The 13,934-nt window shown below is 47.2% G+C and overlaps 1 long non-coding RNA gene across 4 annotated transcripts in view; it reads left to right on the forward strand.

Moving 5' to 3' along the window:
- Positions 1-13,934, forward strand: part of LOC115032767 (uncharacterized) — a 36,210-nt gene that overhangs the window by 13,208 nt on the left and 9,068 nt on the right. For 3 of the 4 annotated variants that reach the window (XR_003838388.2, XR_015045108.1, XR_015045110.1), the window contains exons 4-5: positions 1,532-1,707; positions 2,498-2,714. This is a non-coding gene — a long non-coding RNA (uncharacterized LOC115032767). The remainder of the gene's footprint in view (positions 1-1,531; positions 1,708-2,497; positions 2,715-13,934) is intronic. The other variant, XR_015045109.1, reaches the window with a different exon arrangement.

The raw sequence follows: 13,934 nt of genomic DNA on the forward strand, positions 1-13,934 counted from the left end.
AGTTATGGAGAGGACCAGCATTCTGTCTTGCTGTTGATGGATGTTGAAGATACAAGTAGAATCCATTCCAACTTGATTGAGTTTACTCTTCAGACCACTTCTGTGGATGTTGGTCAGGGCTACTCCAAGAAAGTGTTTCCTTTTCCTCTGTGCCCTTACTTAGGCTTTGGGTTTCTTTCCAGAACCCACACCCTTTCCCAGTGTATTTAGGTAGATGGTATAACACATTGCAACTCAGCTTTGCCTACTCTTTCTCTCCTTGAAGTTCTCAACAAGCGTCCTTGGGAAGGCGGGACTCACCACCACACTGCTGTAAGGATGGCAGGGTAGATCCCTGCCAGCTAGGGACAATGCTCTCACCAGCTGACTTTTCTGCAGTTTCCTCTCTCTGCTTACAAAGGAACTGCCAGTTAGAGACTGACAGTAGTTGGAAAGAGCTAAGCCACCATCTGGTGGGGGCTTAGTGTTTCTCCAAGTGCCTAGAACTACACCTGGTCCCTTTGGGCAGGACCCAGTAAAGAGAAAGACATAAAGACATTGGCCCTGCCCACTACCATCCACTTAGGGAGACCAGAATAACCCACATACAACTGTGGAGAGCAGACAAGACAGGCTTATAATTAAATGCTAATTTGAAGGTTTAGAAGTGACGTTGGAATCCAAAGCAGAAGGAATGGGAGAAGGCTGGGAGAGGCGACAAAGGCTCTTTGGAGAAGGTGGAACCTGGTGGAAGTTTTGAAAGATTGGTAGGTTGGAGGAAGGTAGGAGCATTTTAGGCCAGGGCAACATCAGTCGTTCACTTCCTACCTGTTGTCTAAGAGCTTTACTGTGGGCGCTATTTGTGTTGGAGTCTGTGGTATCAGGGTAGGTAAGCTCTTGGCTGTCAAAAGGGACTAGACATTTACCGAGATTCCAAAACTGGTAACAGCAGTTACCAGAAATCTTCTTTGAATAGCAATTCGTTTGGAAGGTCTGGTTCTTTTCTTCTTTTCATGTATATGTGTGCTTGTGCTTGTGTGTGCATGTGTGTGCATGCATGCATGTGCATGTGTGTATGTCTGTGTGTATTTAATGGAAGAAGTTCTGCAGGTCAACAACTCAGTTGCTCATTGGCCTCCTGCTTGGGACAGGACTATGGAGGGGAAGGAATGAGCCACTGTGGAGAGACAGTCACAGGTAGGCTTGGAGTCCTCTCCACAAGAGAGGGGAGGACCTTGCAGGCGTGGCAGGAAGCCTCTGGGAGCAACTGTGGTTCTTAGACTGAGGGGCTTTTTCTGCTGAACTTCAAAGAGAGGAGTTAAATAGAGTGAAAGAAAAGGAAAGGCTCTTGTTGCTACAGAAATCAACAGCCAGGGAATGGTGTGTGGGACAGTGTGGGGTGGGAAATGAGTACCATAGTAGTGGGTATGACTATGTACTATGCCCATGGGCACAGCCCAAGCCAGTGTCAAGTTTTGAAAGAGTTCTCAGTGGTCCCACTGAAGGAAGGAAGTCACAAATGGGATTTTTTTTCTCCTTCAAATGTTTCCAGTTCCTGCAGCATCTTTTACTCTTTGATGACGTAACAATGACAGCTGCTCACGTCCAGCTTCCCTGACAAAAATCAAAGGTCGATGTCCTGGCTGGTTTATGTCAACTTGATACACGCTAGAATCATCTGAAAGGAGGGAACCTCAACTGAGAAAAATGCCTCCATAAGATCCAGGTGTAAGATATTTTCTTAATTACTGATTGATGGTGGGTGGTACCATCCCTGGGCTGGTGGTCCTGGGTTCTATAAGAAGTCAGGTTGAGCAAACCATAAAAAATAAGCCAGAAAGCAGCACCCCTCCATGGCCTCTGTTCCTGACTCCAGGTTCCTGTCCTATTTGAGTTCCTGTCCTTCCTTCCTTTCTTCCTTTCTTCCTTTCTTCCTTCCTTCCTTCCTTCCTTCCTTCCTTCCTTCCTTCCTTCCTTCCTCCCTGATGAACAGCAATGTGGAAGTGTAAAAAAAAATTTTAAATGCAGTAATCCATCAAAGTTTAAAACTTCCTCCTTAATTGCTGGTAAGGACAGCCCAGAAAGGGGACAGTTGACAATATCCCTGCTGTTTCTTTTCTTTATGCTTGGGCTTTTCTTTCACATAGCAAGTACTTCCTGGAATGTATGCCTCTCACTCAGCTTGGGCCCGGAAACTTTTGAGGCCCAGAAGGCTGATGAACACAGCTGTTCTTTGAACCCTTGTGTTGGTTTGAAGACTCTGGATCAGTACCCTCTGGTGTCCTCAGGAGGTACTGCTCTATCCATCAGACAGGCCAGTTCTCATACATGGACCTTCTCCAGGATAAGCATGACAGAAGTCCTGAGTATTCAGAAGTATTAAGTATTGAGCACGAGAGAACCAGAAACCCAAGCCAACTTCCCTGCTTAGGACCTTCACCTGTGGTGACCTAGGGAGAATGGGAGTGGAACCTGTTTGTGTCTGTGGTTGACAGAATGGTTACTGGGTTTCAAACAGGAGCCACATGCTGTTGCTAGACAGAGCTGAGTGACTCCAAGATGGCACAGTCTCATTGCAGCAAGGGCCAAAAGCAATTGAGAACTGGCCCAAAGTCACGGCTCCTTATTTCTGAGTGCTGCAGGAGATCACTGGTGAATTTGGTGTGCCGGATGCCTGTGTGCCTGCAGGGATGACCAGACATCTGCACCTGGGAGGAGATTCCGACAGAGAAGAGGTACACATGCCATGTAGTGAGCCAGACAAAAGTCTGGGACTCACTGTGGCTTTTAAGAAGTCCATTTGTAGGAATGGTCTAGTCAATGGTTCTTGCTGTCAAAGCGCTGTCTGGTTCGGTTGGTGTGTTTTGCAACTAGGGCGCAGGGGTGAGGTGGGTGGGATTTCATAACAAATATCTCATGCCTGGAGGTGTAGGTTTGAATCCTGACATTATTTCAGTTAGTGGTCCGTTATGCCAGCGTCCAGAGGCCAAGCTGAGGAGCTGGTGTGGGTGTGAAGCTGGCTCTGCCCTCAGCATCTGTAAGCACAGGAGTCCCGTAGACTCATGCCCTGCCCCCATACCAGAGGGCATGTTGTAATGGTGCTCGTAAGGTAATAAGCCTCATTTTAGTATGAAATACAGCATGTACACAAAAAGAACCTGAGAGACCAGAGTCGCAGGCAGGCAAATAAATGGCTAGTTAGCCTGCAGTGTGACCCCATTAGAGTAGCTGCCCTTCCCACCTGGAGGAACAAAGACAAAGGCAGAGAATGGAGACCGTTTGCCCCGTGGGTCTTCAGACCGCTCACACAGCACATTTAAAATGCATTCATCCCCCCTCCCCCTTACCCCCAGTTAGAAATTAAGATTTTTCAAGTGAATCCACCAAAAATCAATGTGACAAATACTGCAACGGAAGGGCAGGGTTCCCGGGCATTCAAGGAAGCCTCAGACATCTGCAGCAAACACAGGTACTTTCCCTGCCTTGGACCAACGGGTTTAACACTTATGCTGATTACACAATTATTATTCAATGTTATTTAACACCTGGAAAGTTGATTTGACCTGTTCAGATGGCTGGCAGTGGGATGGGGTGTGTCAGAGAGCTCAAAGTCTTAAATGGGCTTTCCAGCTGCTGCCCTAGAGGTACTCAGGTAGAGGGAGGCAATAAGGAGAGATAAACAAACAAACAAAAAAGCTAACAATAAAAACAACAACCAGGAAGGGCGAGAAACCCAGTGGGCTCCTACATAGAGTTCAGCAGGCAATAAGGGGTAACTATTTCGGGGTGGGGGTGGGGAGGAGGGGGAGCCAAGAAGATAAGCACCAGGCAGGCTGCACCTGCCTTTCTTAGGTAACCTCTGAAGAATGCAGCCACAGGCTCCTGTTCATTCACACCTCCAGCTCTGCACTCCCTTCCATGGCGCCTCTCCACCCAGCTTCCCAACCTTTATTTTACTTTCTGGCGGTGTACAGAGGCTGCTCAACCCTGAGCTGTGTGTGCACGTGGGGCACGTCTCTGTCACTTGCTACCTTGCGATATACCTCTGGGACCTTGCTTATTTCTCCACACATCCTCTTGCTTTCGAAAAGGATTGAACTTAAGCCAGGCCCGCAATGACAAATGCCTGTGTTCTCTGTTATGCCAACCCCAAAGCCTCCCTTCCCATTGTTAAATGTGTATGTGTTGAGGTGGGAGTAACTGTGGATAAAGGGCAGGAAACTGAAAGGGATCCTTGAGATGGAAAAGGGGGCTTTAAAGGAAGGGGTAGGAATGACAATAGCACACATTACACATTAACTGTAAGGGGAATCTTGGAGGCAAAAGGGTCGGGGGGGGGGGGGCACTGGAGCACAGGGCAGGGAAATGGGAGAGAGTGGTACGAGAATCAATTACAAAACAGTACGTTTGCAAATGCTATCAGAGAACCAGTTACTTATTTGTAAGCTAATTAATTAAATGAATGAATATACTCTAAAAATAAAACTGCAAGCTTCCTTGTATACCTAGATCACAGGTATAACCCTGTATGCGCTTCAGAATGTTTGATTGCACCGTGGGCCTAGCCTCTCCCAGCCTGGCCTGCCCCCACCCTCACCCCACCCCCTACCAGTCCCCTCCTCCGCATCCGGCAGGCAGGCAGGCAGGCGGTCCTGTCCTGGGTCCCACTGCTTGCAAGGATGGGTGTAGGCGGAGCCAGGCGCTGCTGGCAGGACGCTGGGGCCTTTGGGGGAAGGGTGGGGGAGAAGAGGGCACCCAGCTGCAAGGCAGGTGCTGCTGTCACCAGAGGTGTGGGTGCGCCAGAAGACAGCCTTTCGTGCTCCACCAAGGTCCCTTATCCCCATGTCCCTATTCCCTTCCCTCTCTGAGCCTCAGTCACCTGCCCAAGAGCAGTTTCCACGCCTGGAGGGCATGCCAGGGCTGCGCCTGGACAAGAGCTGGCTGTGTGGACCCTTCCACTACCCCACAACACCAACACTGCGCCAAGAGCTGTTGACTCTGGTTCCCCTCTCTAAGAGTCCCATCAATTCCGAGCCCACATTCTACACTCTGGATAGATTGGAGGCCATCAACACTGAGTTGTACAATCACACAGTAGGACGTGAAGCTGATGCAGGGCCCAGCAAATACATTCTGGAGCAACAGGTGTCCTTGGCTGGACACCATCTCTAGTCCTGCCTGACAGTGTCCACAGTGCATCTAAGCCCCTAGGATTTTCGAGTCCCTTCATGCCATTTGGTCCTTGGCAGGTAACTTGCGCAATGCCCACCTCTAAGCCAAGTCTCTGGAGCCAGCAAGGGAATTGGGCTGGAATTTGAACTTCCAGGTTGAAGTTTAGATATCTGAGGGGCCTGCTCCTCACAACTGCCTTCCTGTGCCAGCATCCTCCTTTCTTTCTGGGTGTCTGGTGGGCGGTGGGTTACCTGTGAAAGGCAGAGTGAAGAGGGTACCCTACACTTGCCAGCCGCCTGCATAGGCCTCAAAGCCTTTGAAGGGCTTCAGGCTGGGCTGGTTGGAGATGTGTAGGCCCGGAGCCCCTGTGAGCAGAGCACGCACTTCGTTTTCTTTCTCTTGGTCGCCTTCATCAAGATATACTATTCTCCAATATTTCCTGCTCAGAAATCTTTGAATCGCGGTTCTTTGTCCTGACAGCAGGTGCAGACCAAGCTCTAAGAAGGCACACTCTTAGCCGCCCCTGGGTTACTCAGCTCAGTCTCAAACCACAACAGATCATATGCTCCTCCAGAGAGATCCAGTGATGTGGGGTAGAGAGAGTCAAGTCCAGAACGGCCCCGACAGCTCTCTGTTCATGGGGCAGAGTGTCTGTCTTGTGTAGAAGCCAGGAAGCCAAGTTCTAGGTCCTCAGCAGAGAGGCACCGGCCTGCTTGCTGTTCCTTGCTTTGACTTCTAGAACTGAGCTGTGCATCCTCGATGCCCGATTGTCCATTTGAGGATAAGGGACAATGAATGTTAAACTGTTTGCTGGGGGTTGGAGGAGAGTAGGAAGATTTCCCCATCTACCTTATGAATTCTTCCTGAGCGCTGTATCAAACAGGAGATCATGGCTGGAGGTACAGGTTGTTAAGAATGAGGCACTGTGTGTGTGTGTGTGTGGTTCCCTCTCACTGGTAATGGTTTGCAGCAAGACACATCCAGACTTTAGCCAATGGCCTTTCCTTCTTAGGCACTGGCCTACAGATGCCACAGCTGATGCCCAGAGGATAGTGGTCTCAACAGGTTTCATCCTGAAATTTTTATAAGATGATGCTGGACTCCAGGGGCCCCTTCACTGGGGGGGGGGGGCATAAAAGCCATCAACTCCTGCGGTTTCCATAAAGGAAGTGCCCTGCTTCCTCTGTCATAGCCCCAGTGGTTCTGGATGAAGACAGATTACAATCCTTGGACATCTTAAGAACGAATACCATGGTTTCCGCCTTGCATGTGCCTGGCACTGTGCCACATGGAATGGAGAGCCTGAGTCACAAACTTCAGGGATGTCAGTGCCATGCGATTTCATTCTTTTTGTGCCTTACCTTCCTCCTTTGTCTAGTGGGGGGTGTGTGAATAAGAGTATCAGCTGCATAGAATCAGTGTGAGGGAGAAATGAACCTGTAAATCTCTTCAGAACAGAGCCTGGTGTCAGTCAGTATGGAAGTGGGGGCTCCTGGCTATTTATCTTATGGTTGGGTCATTTGGCTAAGCAATGTGGATCTTAATCCAGCTATTGATGTGTTACTAAAAGTTTTCTTTTTCTTTCTTTTAATGAGATGGGAAGAAGGGGAAAGAAAGGCCATAGGAAGGAGAATATTATTAGTCTACGTCACTACTAAGCCAAGCGGAAGCCATTGGCTAACGTGGGCTCCAGGATTCCTTAGTGGAGCCACACTGGAATGACCAGCTGCTTTCAGATAGTGTGACGTGGTGAGACTGAGGTCTGGAGGAAACTGGATTGGCACTGGACAGCCGTCAAATTTTGCACTGGCAAAAGCTCTACTGAAGGCATGGGCTGTGGTTTAGTCAGTACTTCTTGCTTCAACTTTATATAAAATGCAATTTTAGGTTATCCATCAAACTACCACTAAGCACTTAGGAAAACTGAAAAATAAGAAAGCTCTGTGTGCTTGTCTGCTCAGTCTGAGCATCTGAAAGTGGCGTGACTCAAAGGGAAATCTCTGGAATATTGAGCTGAAGCCAGGGCAGCACAAAGGTTTGCCGAGTGCTCTAACCAATGTGGGTGCTGGTTGGCAAGCCAGGCTGGGAAGCAGCCAGCAGGAAATGTGCACGCAGCCCCACAAGGCTGCACCTGCCTGCCCTTGGACTGCCTCCTGCAGTTGAAAGCATCTCAGGTCAGGTCCTTTCTGAAATTCCTTCCCAGGAAGCCCCCTGAAGGTTCTTCTGAACTGAGAGCTCTAAGGAGTGGGCTTGGGACTTCGAGTTGACTCCAGGCGGTGACTGGAGAGGGCTGTGCAAAGCCCTGGTCCATGTAGCATCTGTCTTGAGCTAGAACTCACTACAACTGTGCTACAGGCTAGGTCCAGGTGAGACTGAAGTGGTCTGGGTTGTTTTTCTAGAAATGGAAACGGCACCTGCTGAGCCATCTCAACTCTTCCCAGATGGCTTTTGTTAGCAACCATTTGTATTTCCTAGACTCGGTTTATAAAGGTCAGCCTTTCTTAATCCCCTCTTCTCCACAGAACCTGTGTGGTCATCTCCGTCTCCTCACCGACAGTGTATGAGCCTCAGGGCTCAGTCTCTGAAGGTCAGGTGGCAGTCTTGCGATGCTTCAGGAGTATCTGACAGTGACACGGAGAGAGAGATTTTAAGGGTAGTTGCTGTTTATGCCAGGACAATTAGACTTGATCCCTGTAAGCACTGCCTCCTCCTATCTACCATCTTCATAGCAACAGGGCAGAAAAAAAAAATGCTGCTTTGCCCTATGTAGATAAGAACACAGCTGAGAGGGGAGAAGTTCATTTGGCCACAGCTCAATACTCGTAGAAAATACTGACACTCCACTCACCGGCACTGTGGTTTTGGTCTTGTTGCTCTTCTGTTTTTTTTTTTTAAAACGCAGTCTCACATAAACCACAGGCTGGCCTGGTACTTTATAAATAGTTAAGGCTAACCTTGAACTGTTGATTCTTCCGTCTCTGCCCCACCTCCCCCAAATTCTGGGATTATAAGCCTGTCCCGTCATGCCCAGACACTTGCAGCCAGTGCTCTGTGATAGGTGATAGCTCTAAGTCCTCAGTATCCCTTGCTTGCCATGCCTTCCCTGTGAAACTTGATTTGTTCTAGGTCAGCCTGGGGCTGAAGGGTGACAACAGGACATGCCATGATAAAGGAGGCCATGTAACAGGCTCAGTGAGGGGTTTATCTTGATCTTGGTAAGGTTGAATGATATTTGGCCTATTGCATTGTACAGCTGTGGGGTTGAGGATGGTGTGGGGAGGTGGACTGGACGGAAGAGCAGAGGGAGCCTTTGCTTCAGGTATGGAGAATAGCTAATCTTGAGGTTGGCTATGTTCTCTGTTACCGATGGGTTAAACAAAAGTTCTAGAACCCAGAGAATCAGAGAGGGAGGGGTAAGGGTAGAGGGAGGGGGAGAGAGGGGGAAGAGAGGGAGAGGGAGATGGAGGTCTGAGGGTGCCCAGGGCTTCTGTCTTCACATGATACACTCCTTTGGAGTTTCAATAAGGTTTCATACTGAAACCTCCCTGGGTGTTAGGTTGTTAGGAGAGCAACGATAGTTTTCTATCATGTCCCAGCACTGGCATAGTATGCAGAAAATCAGTGGCCACTATCTGACTCAACGAACAAAGACCAAGTAACAGGTGATGCCATTGCTACCAGGAAGATGGTCAGTGAGGTGGGGAAGATTATGGACAACAGAATTGGACATAGGGGCAGCCAATAGGGCTCAGCAGGCAAAGTGCTTGCCACGCAGGCCTGGTGACCTGAGTTCTATCCCTGGAACCCATGTGGAAGTAGAAGGACCCAATTCCATAAAGGTGGCCTCTGACTTTGACATCCAAACCATGGCACATGACCCCACAGCCCACACCCAAATCCATGCAACAATTTTTTTAAATGACAAAGGATTGCCAGGAGCTGGCTTGCTGACCAGCACACACATTTAAGACAACAAAGGGGATTTGTTTTGGGGGAGTCACGTTTGTCTGTGAAAATGGAAGGTATTTTCTACCTATAAAATGAGGCCAACGGTGTGACTAGGGTAGTCAGGGTTGGCTCATTTAAAATAGATGGCAGATTGGAAGGAAGACGTCTAACATCATAGAGCAATGATTCCCAAGCATGGCAGCCGGATCACCTGGGAGATGTAAAAGCTTCCGGATGCTCAGACTATGCCTCAAATAACATCTCCCTCTGGGGAAGACACCAGCTCTCAGTGGTTCCAATGAGTCCACAGGGGACTCCGCTGTGTGTCTGTGGTGTCTCGCCTTGGTTAGAACCATGAGCATTGGATCCTGAGCTTCGGGAAGAAGTCACACCCCCACTCCTATGTGGCCAGAACTTGGCTCAGCATTTTAAAAAAATGATATTCTTTGAAAATGTAATCAATAATAATTTAAAAACTCACGCACATGTGGAAAATGTGAGCTGGGGGGTGGGTCACGTGGGAAAGTGTTCGCTGCGCAAGGCTGAGGGTCTGGGTTCAATCCCCCAGCACCCACCTTAAACAATTATAAAGCAGGTCTTGATGGCTTGTGTGTATAAGCCATCATGTATAAGTATAAACTAGCCTAATTGGCAAGCCCTAGATTGATCTCACACACACACACACACACACACACATACACACACACACACACACACACACACACACACACAGAGAGAGAGAGAGAAAGAGAGAGGGAGAGAGAGAGAGGGAGAGAGAGAGAGAGAGAGGGAGATACTGTCTTACAAAATAAGGTGGATGTGTCTGAGAAACACCTGAGTCAAGTCTCTGACCTTTGCACACATGCATGTACACACACACACACACACACACACACACACACACCATACAGAGGGGGAGGAGATACTATCTTACAAAGTAAGGTGGATGTATCTGGGAAACATCTGAGTTAGGTCTCTGACCTCTGCACACATGCATGTACACACACACACACACACACACACACACACACACACACAGACAGGGGTAGGGTGGAGTGAGGAGAGACCAGCTTATTGTTGTTGATTACTAAGGAAACCCAGTGTTTTGTAGCCTACGAGGCTGGATTTCACGCCCTGTTGGAGCTGCTTCTGTGCTTAGGAGGGCAATGAATTTTCAGCACAGCAGAGCCGAGGTGGGTGTACCCCTCACCCTGAAACCTTGTCAGATGCCACAGGTGTGGCAGGCCAAATCTTTTAATACCATTTCCACTCCTGGGAATTAAATTCATTCTCTGTGAACAGGGATTCATAAATCCTAGCCCTGCCTTCAGAACAGCAGTGTGATTTCACCAGGGTGATAAATTGCTCCTATCAAAACAGACATCGAATCTCCCAGGGACATAATGGGCTCCCACGGTACAAAGTGTCACGTCTTAAGTGCCTGTGATCAAGACTGGTGCTGAAGCATCAAGTCTTGGGAAATCAATGATAGTATTTTCTTCTTTGAGCCTCTCTTAAGTTGAGAGAGGTAGAGTGGATGAAAGGGATATGATTGAATTAGAAAAAAAAATCTGTCATAAAAATGTTCTCCAGAGCCCATCAGCTGCAGGTTATAGGGTGAGGCTGGGGTTTGGATGGTTGGAGGAGAAGTGTGGGGTTAGCTTTTACAGTCTCCCTGGCTAAATGTGAAATGTTGGTGGGTGAGGAAGTATGCTGTCAGGGAAGGTGATTTATGGTGGCCCAGAGGTGCTCCCTGACTGAGAAACTTGCCTGCTTACCAGCCCAGATTGCCTGCTGTTCCCCTAGAGCTGAGGGGCAGAGGCAGAGGCCCCATGACAGAAATGCAACTGTCACCTGGAAGAGAAATGCATTAAGCAATCCACAGCTCTCATCCTTTTATCTTAAATCACAGCCCCTACATTCCTGGCCCCTTGCACTGACCTACAAGTCAACGGAAGCTTGGACACCGTGCCCCTTACTTCTTTGTCAATTCTTCTGTTTTGTGACTTCTTTGTCACTTAGACTCTTGACTTTGCGGAAAAGGACACAGCTTCTTTCACCCAATCATATTGAGTCTCGCTGCATATCCAGTCTGCGTTGGATGCATTCTTTAGGACCTGACTGGCTTGTCACATCTCTAGGAAGCCTTCTTGGATGCTGAGTGTGGCTCTTCTAGCCCTCATGGGAGCAGATGACAATCCTTCTGGTGTATAGATGGCTAATATCTTTTCATGTATTCACTCAACAAACATTTATCAAGCTCCTACTATGTTCTAGGAGTAGAACATGCCATGTATGTGAGAGTCAAGGCAGGTCTCATTCTAGTAGATTCCCAGGTACAATTACACCGTGAGCCTCAGGGAACCTTAGTTCTGACCATTGTTTTCTGAAAGCCATGGGGGAGTATAAAAGTACAGAGAGAAGGGTTTAGTGGTAGGGGGTCCACTCTCTTGGCATTTGCTATTTATTAGTGGACTGACAACATTGGGTAGATGATACTTCATGTTTTGAGACTTGTATGAATTGGAGTAATCTAAACCAACAATCTGGCTTTCAGAAATATCCTTTGTATTTTAGAAATCCTTATGAAAAGAAAGGAAACCATTCTTTGTTATTCTACCATTTGGAATAACCATCATGAGTGTGAACCTCGGTAATTAAACTTCTCTTGTGCATAGAGTCCCCAGAGAGACCCAGCAGCTTCTGTTTTGTTTCTTATTTAATTCCCTCAGGTTATGCCTTTTTCCAAAAAAAAAAGTTCTTCCTTCTCTTCAGCTTGACATTGGTGGTTTAGAGTAACGACTGTGGTCATTATTGTTATTACTCTTATTGCGATGTAGCATTTATCAAGTATTTACAAATTGCTGGGCACTGGGCCAGGTAGTGTAGAGTAGAGGTCTTTAAATCCCTGCTGAACAGATGAGGTAGGTCCTGTGATTCCAGTTTTCAGATGCAGAGGCTGACAGTGCTTAAGCAAATGACTGCAGATCACAACCTTGAACGTTGTCCCTGTGGTGAACACAGATGTCCGGGGATTCCCCGGCAACCTGTGGCTGTGCCCACCCGGGAATGTCTTCCGTTTAAAACTCACACTCAAAGTTCTTAATGTTCTGCTCTCATTTTTGCTGGATCAACTCCTTAGAGGTGGAATCCCAATGTGGAGGACTAAGCTAACTTTCACACCTACTTTGCCGACCACTATTTCTGCAACTAGAGGCTGCGACTGGAGTGTCCCTGGATGATGTAGATAAAAGGAAGTGAGGGTATTCAGAGGAAGAGAATCAAAAGTGGATATTCTGGGAGGGATTGATGGGTAGAAGGAGTAGGGTGGGTGTCAGGAGGCAAGTCATGAAGGGTGGCTCCACTTCTGAAGCCCCAGTCAGCCCAGAGACTTCCCTCACTCCCTGGGGTCCTGGTATATCCATAGCAGGCAGAAACGAAAACCTTCTAGGCTCTGGGTTGGCGGTTCTATAGAACTCAGAGTTAGTCATGTTAAACAAACGCTACCCTTCCGTTTCCCTTGGGGGAAAGAAAAAATAAAACACCCACAAAAAGCATGCCTCTGTTGTCTTGCCTGCTAGTCCCAGCCCAAGGCCTGTGCCAACTTTTCCCATGTAAAAATGTTAGATGAAATTCCAGTGCCATCAAATGAGACCTTTCTTCTCCCACCTGCACATTATGACTCTAATAAACTCGTTATCAGCTCGTGAAAAATGATGGCAAACAGCTGACTGAAGGATCTGATAAGTCAGCAGTAAAGATTAACAGTTCTTTTCGGAGAAAGCCATGAAGAGGGTTCCCTATTTAAAACAATTGTGGCATGCGAATTCGAAGCACTTAAATCATTATCGGCAATTAGTCCTTGTCAAAAAGGTTGCAGCTGGCTCCAATTACAGGTAAGATTTTTATAATTTGAACTTAGTGCATCTGAGAAGTCCGACTTGGAGGAACACTTTCAGGAGAGATTTGCAAATTGAGAAAAACTTCGAGGCATTTCAGAATTTAAATGTTCATTATTTCCAGAGCGGCGCTTTGTTATTGACATCTATTAATAAGTTTCTAGAACTCTTCCCATAAACGTCATCCTTCAGCTGTCTCTATCCTAACAGAAAAATTAATGCTGATTTAAAAGATGTCTTTAAAAGTAATATGCATTAAACAAGGAAAGGAACAAAGGAGAGTGCCAAATAAAAACAGTCGGATGGCTCCTCTCACATCCACAGAGATAAGCACTCAGATATCTCCCCTCACGTCCACAGAGATAAGCACTTGTGTTTTCCATTCTTCTAGGAGATACCACCATCACTTTGCCTAGAATTGTTTTTGCTTTACACTCTTTATGTGTTTGAATTCTTCATTGGGTTTCTAAGCTGGGCATGGTGGCACATGCCTTCTAGCACTGGGGAGACAGAAACAGGTGGATATCAGAGTTCAAACCAGCCTGGTCTACATAGAGAGTTTCAGGACAGCCAGGGCTACCCAGAGAAAACCCAGTCTCCCCAAACAAAAACAAACAAATAAAAATAGAACTTAGAGTCTACCTACCTTCCTTGTCTCTTTTGTGTGTGTTGATTATTTCTGATTATATATTTAAAAAAAATCTATTGGTAGCCTTACAGATTTAAGTAATATTACTTTTTTATCCATTGATTTAAAAATCTGCTGTAAGGTTAATTAAATATTCTCCTATCCAAGATGCTTTAAGTAACAGTGTTCTATCACAGCACTAGAAGAACCCCGACTAAGACACGAATGCACCATTTGTAGAGGAGACAATGCATCTTTTAGACTTCCCAGGTTCTCAGTCATACACTTCGTGTGCCTGTCTTGAAGAC

This window comes from Mus caroli, unplaced genomic scaffold (genome assembly GCF_978045245.1).
Source record: "Mus caroli unplaced genomic scaffold, Mus_caroli_1 scaffold_14, whole genome shotgun sequence".
Taxonomy (NCBI): Eukaryota; Metazoa; Chordata; class Mammalia; order Rodentia; family Muridae; genus Mus; species Mus caroli.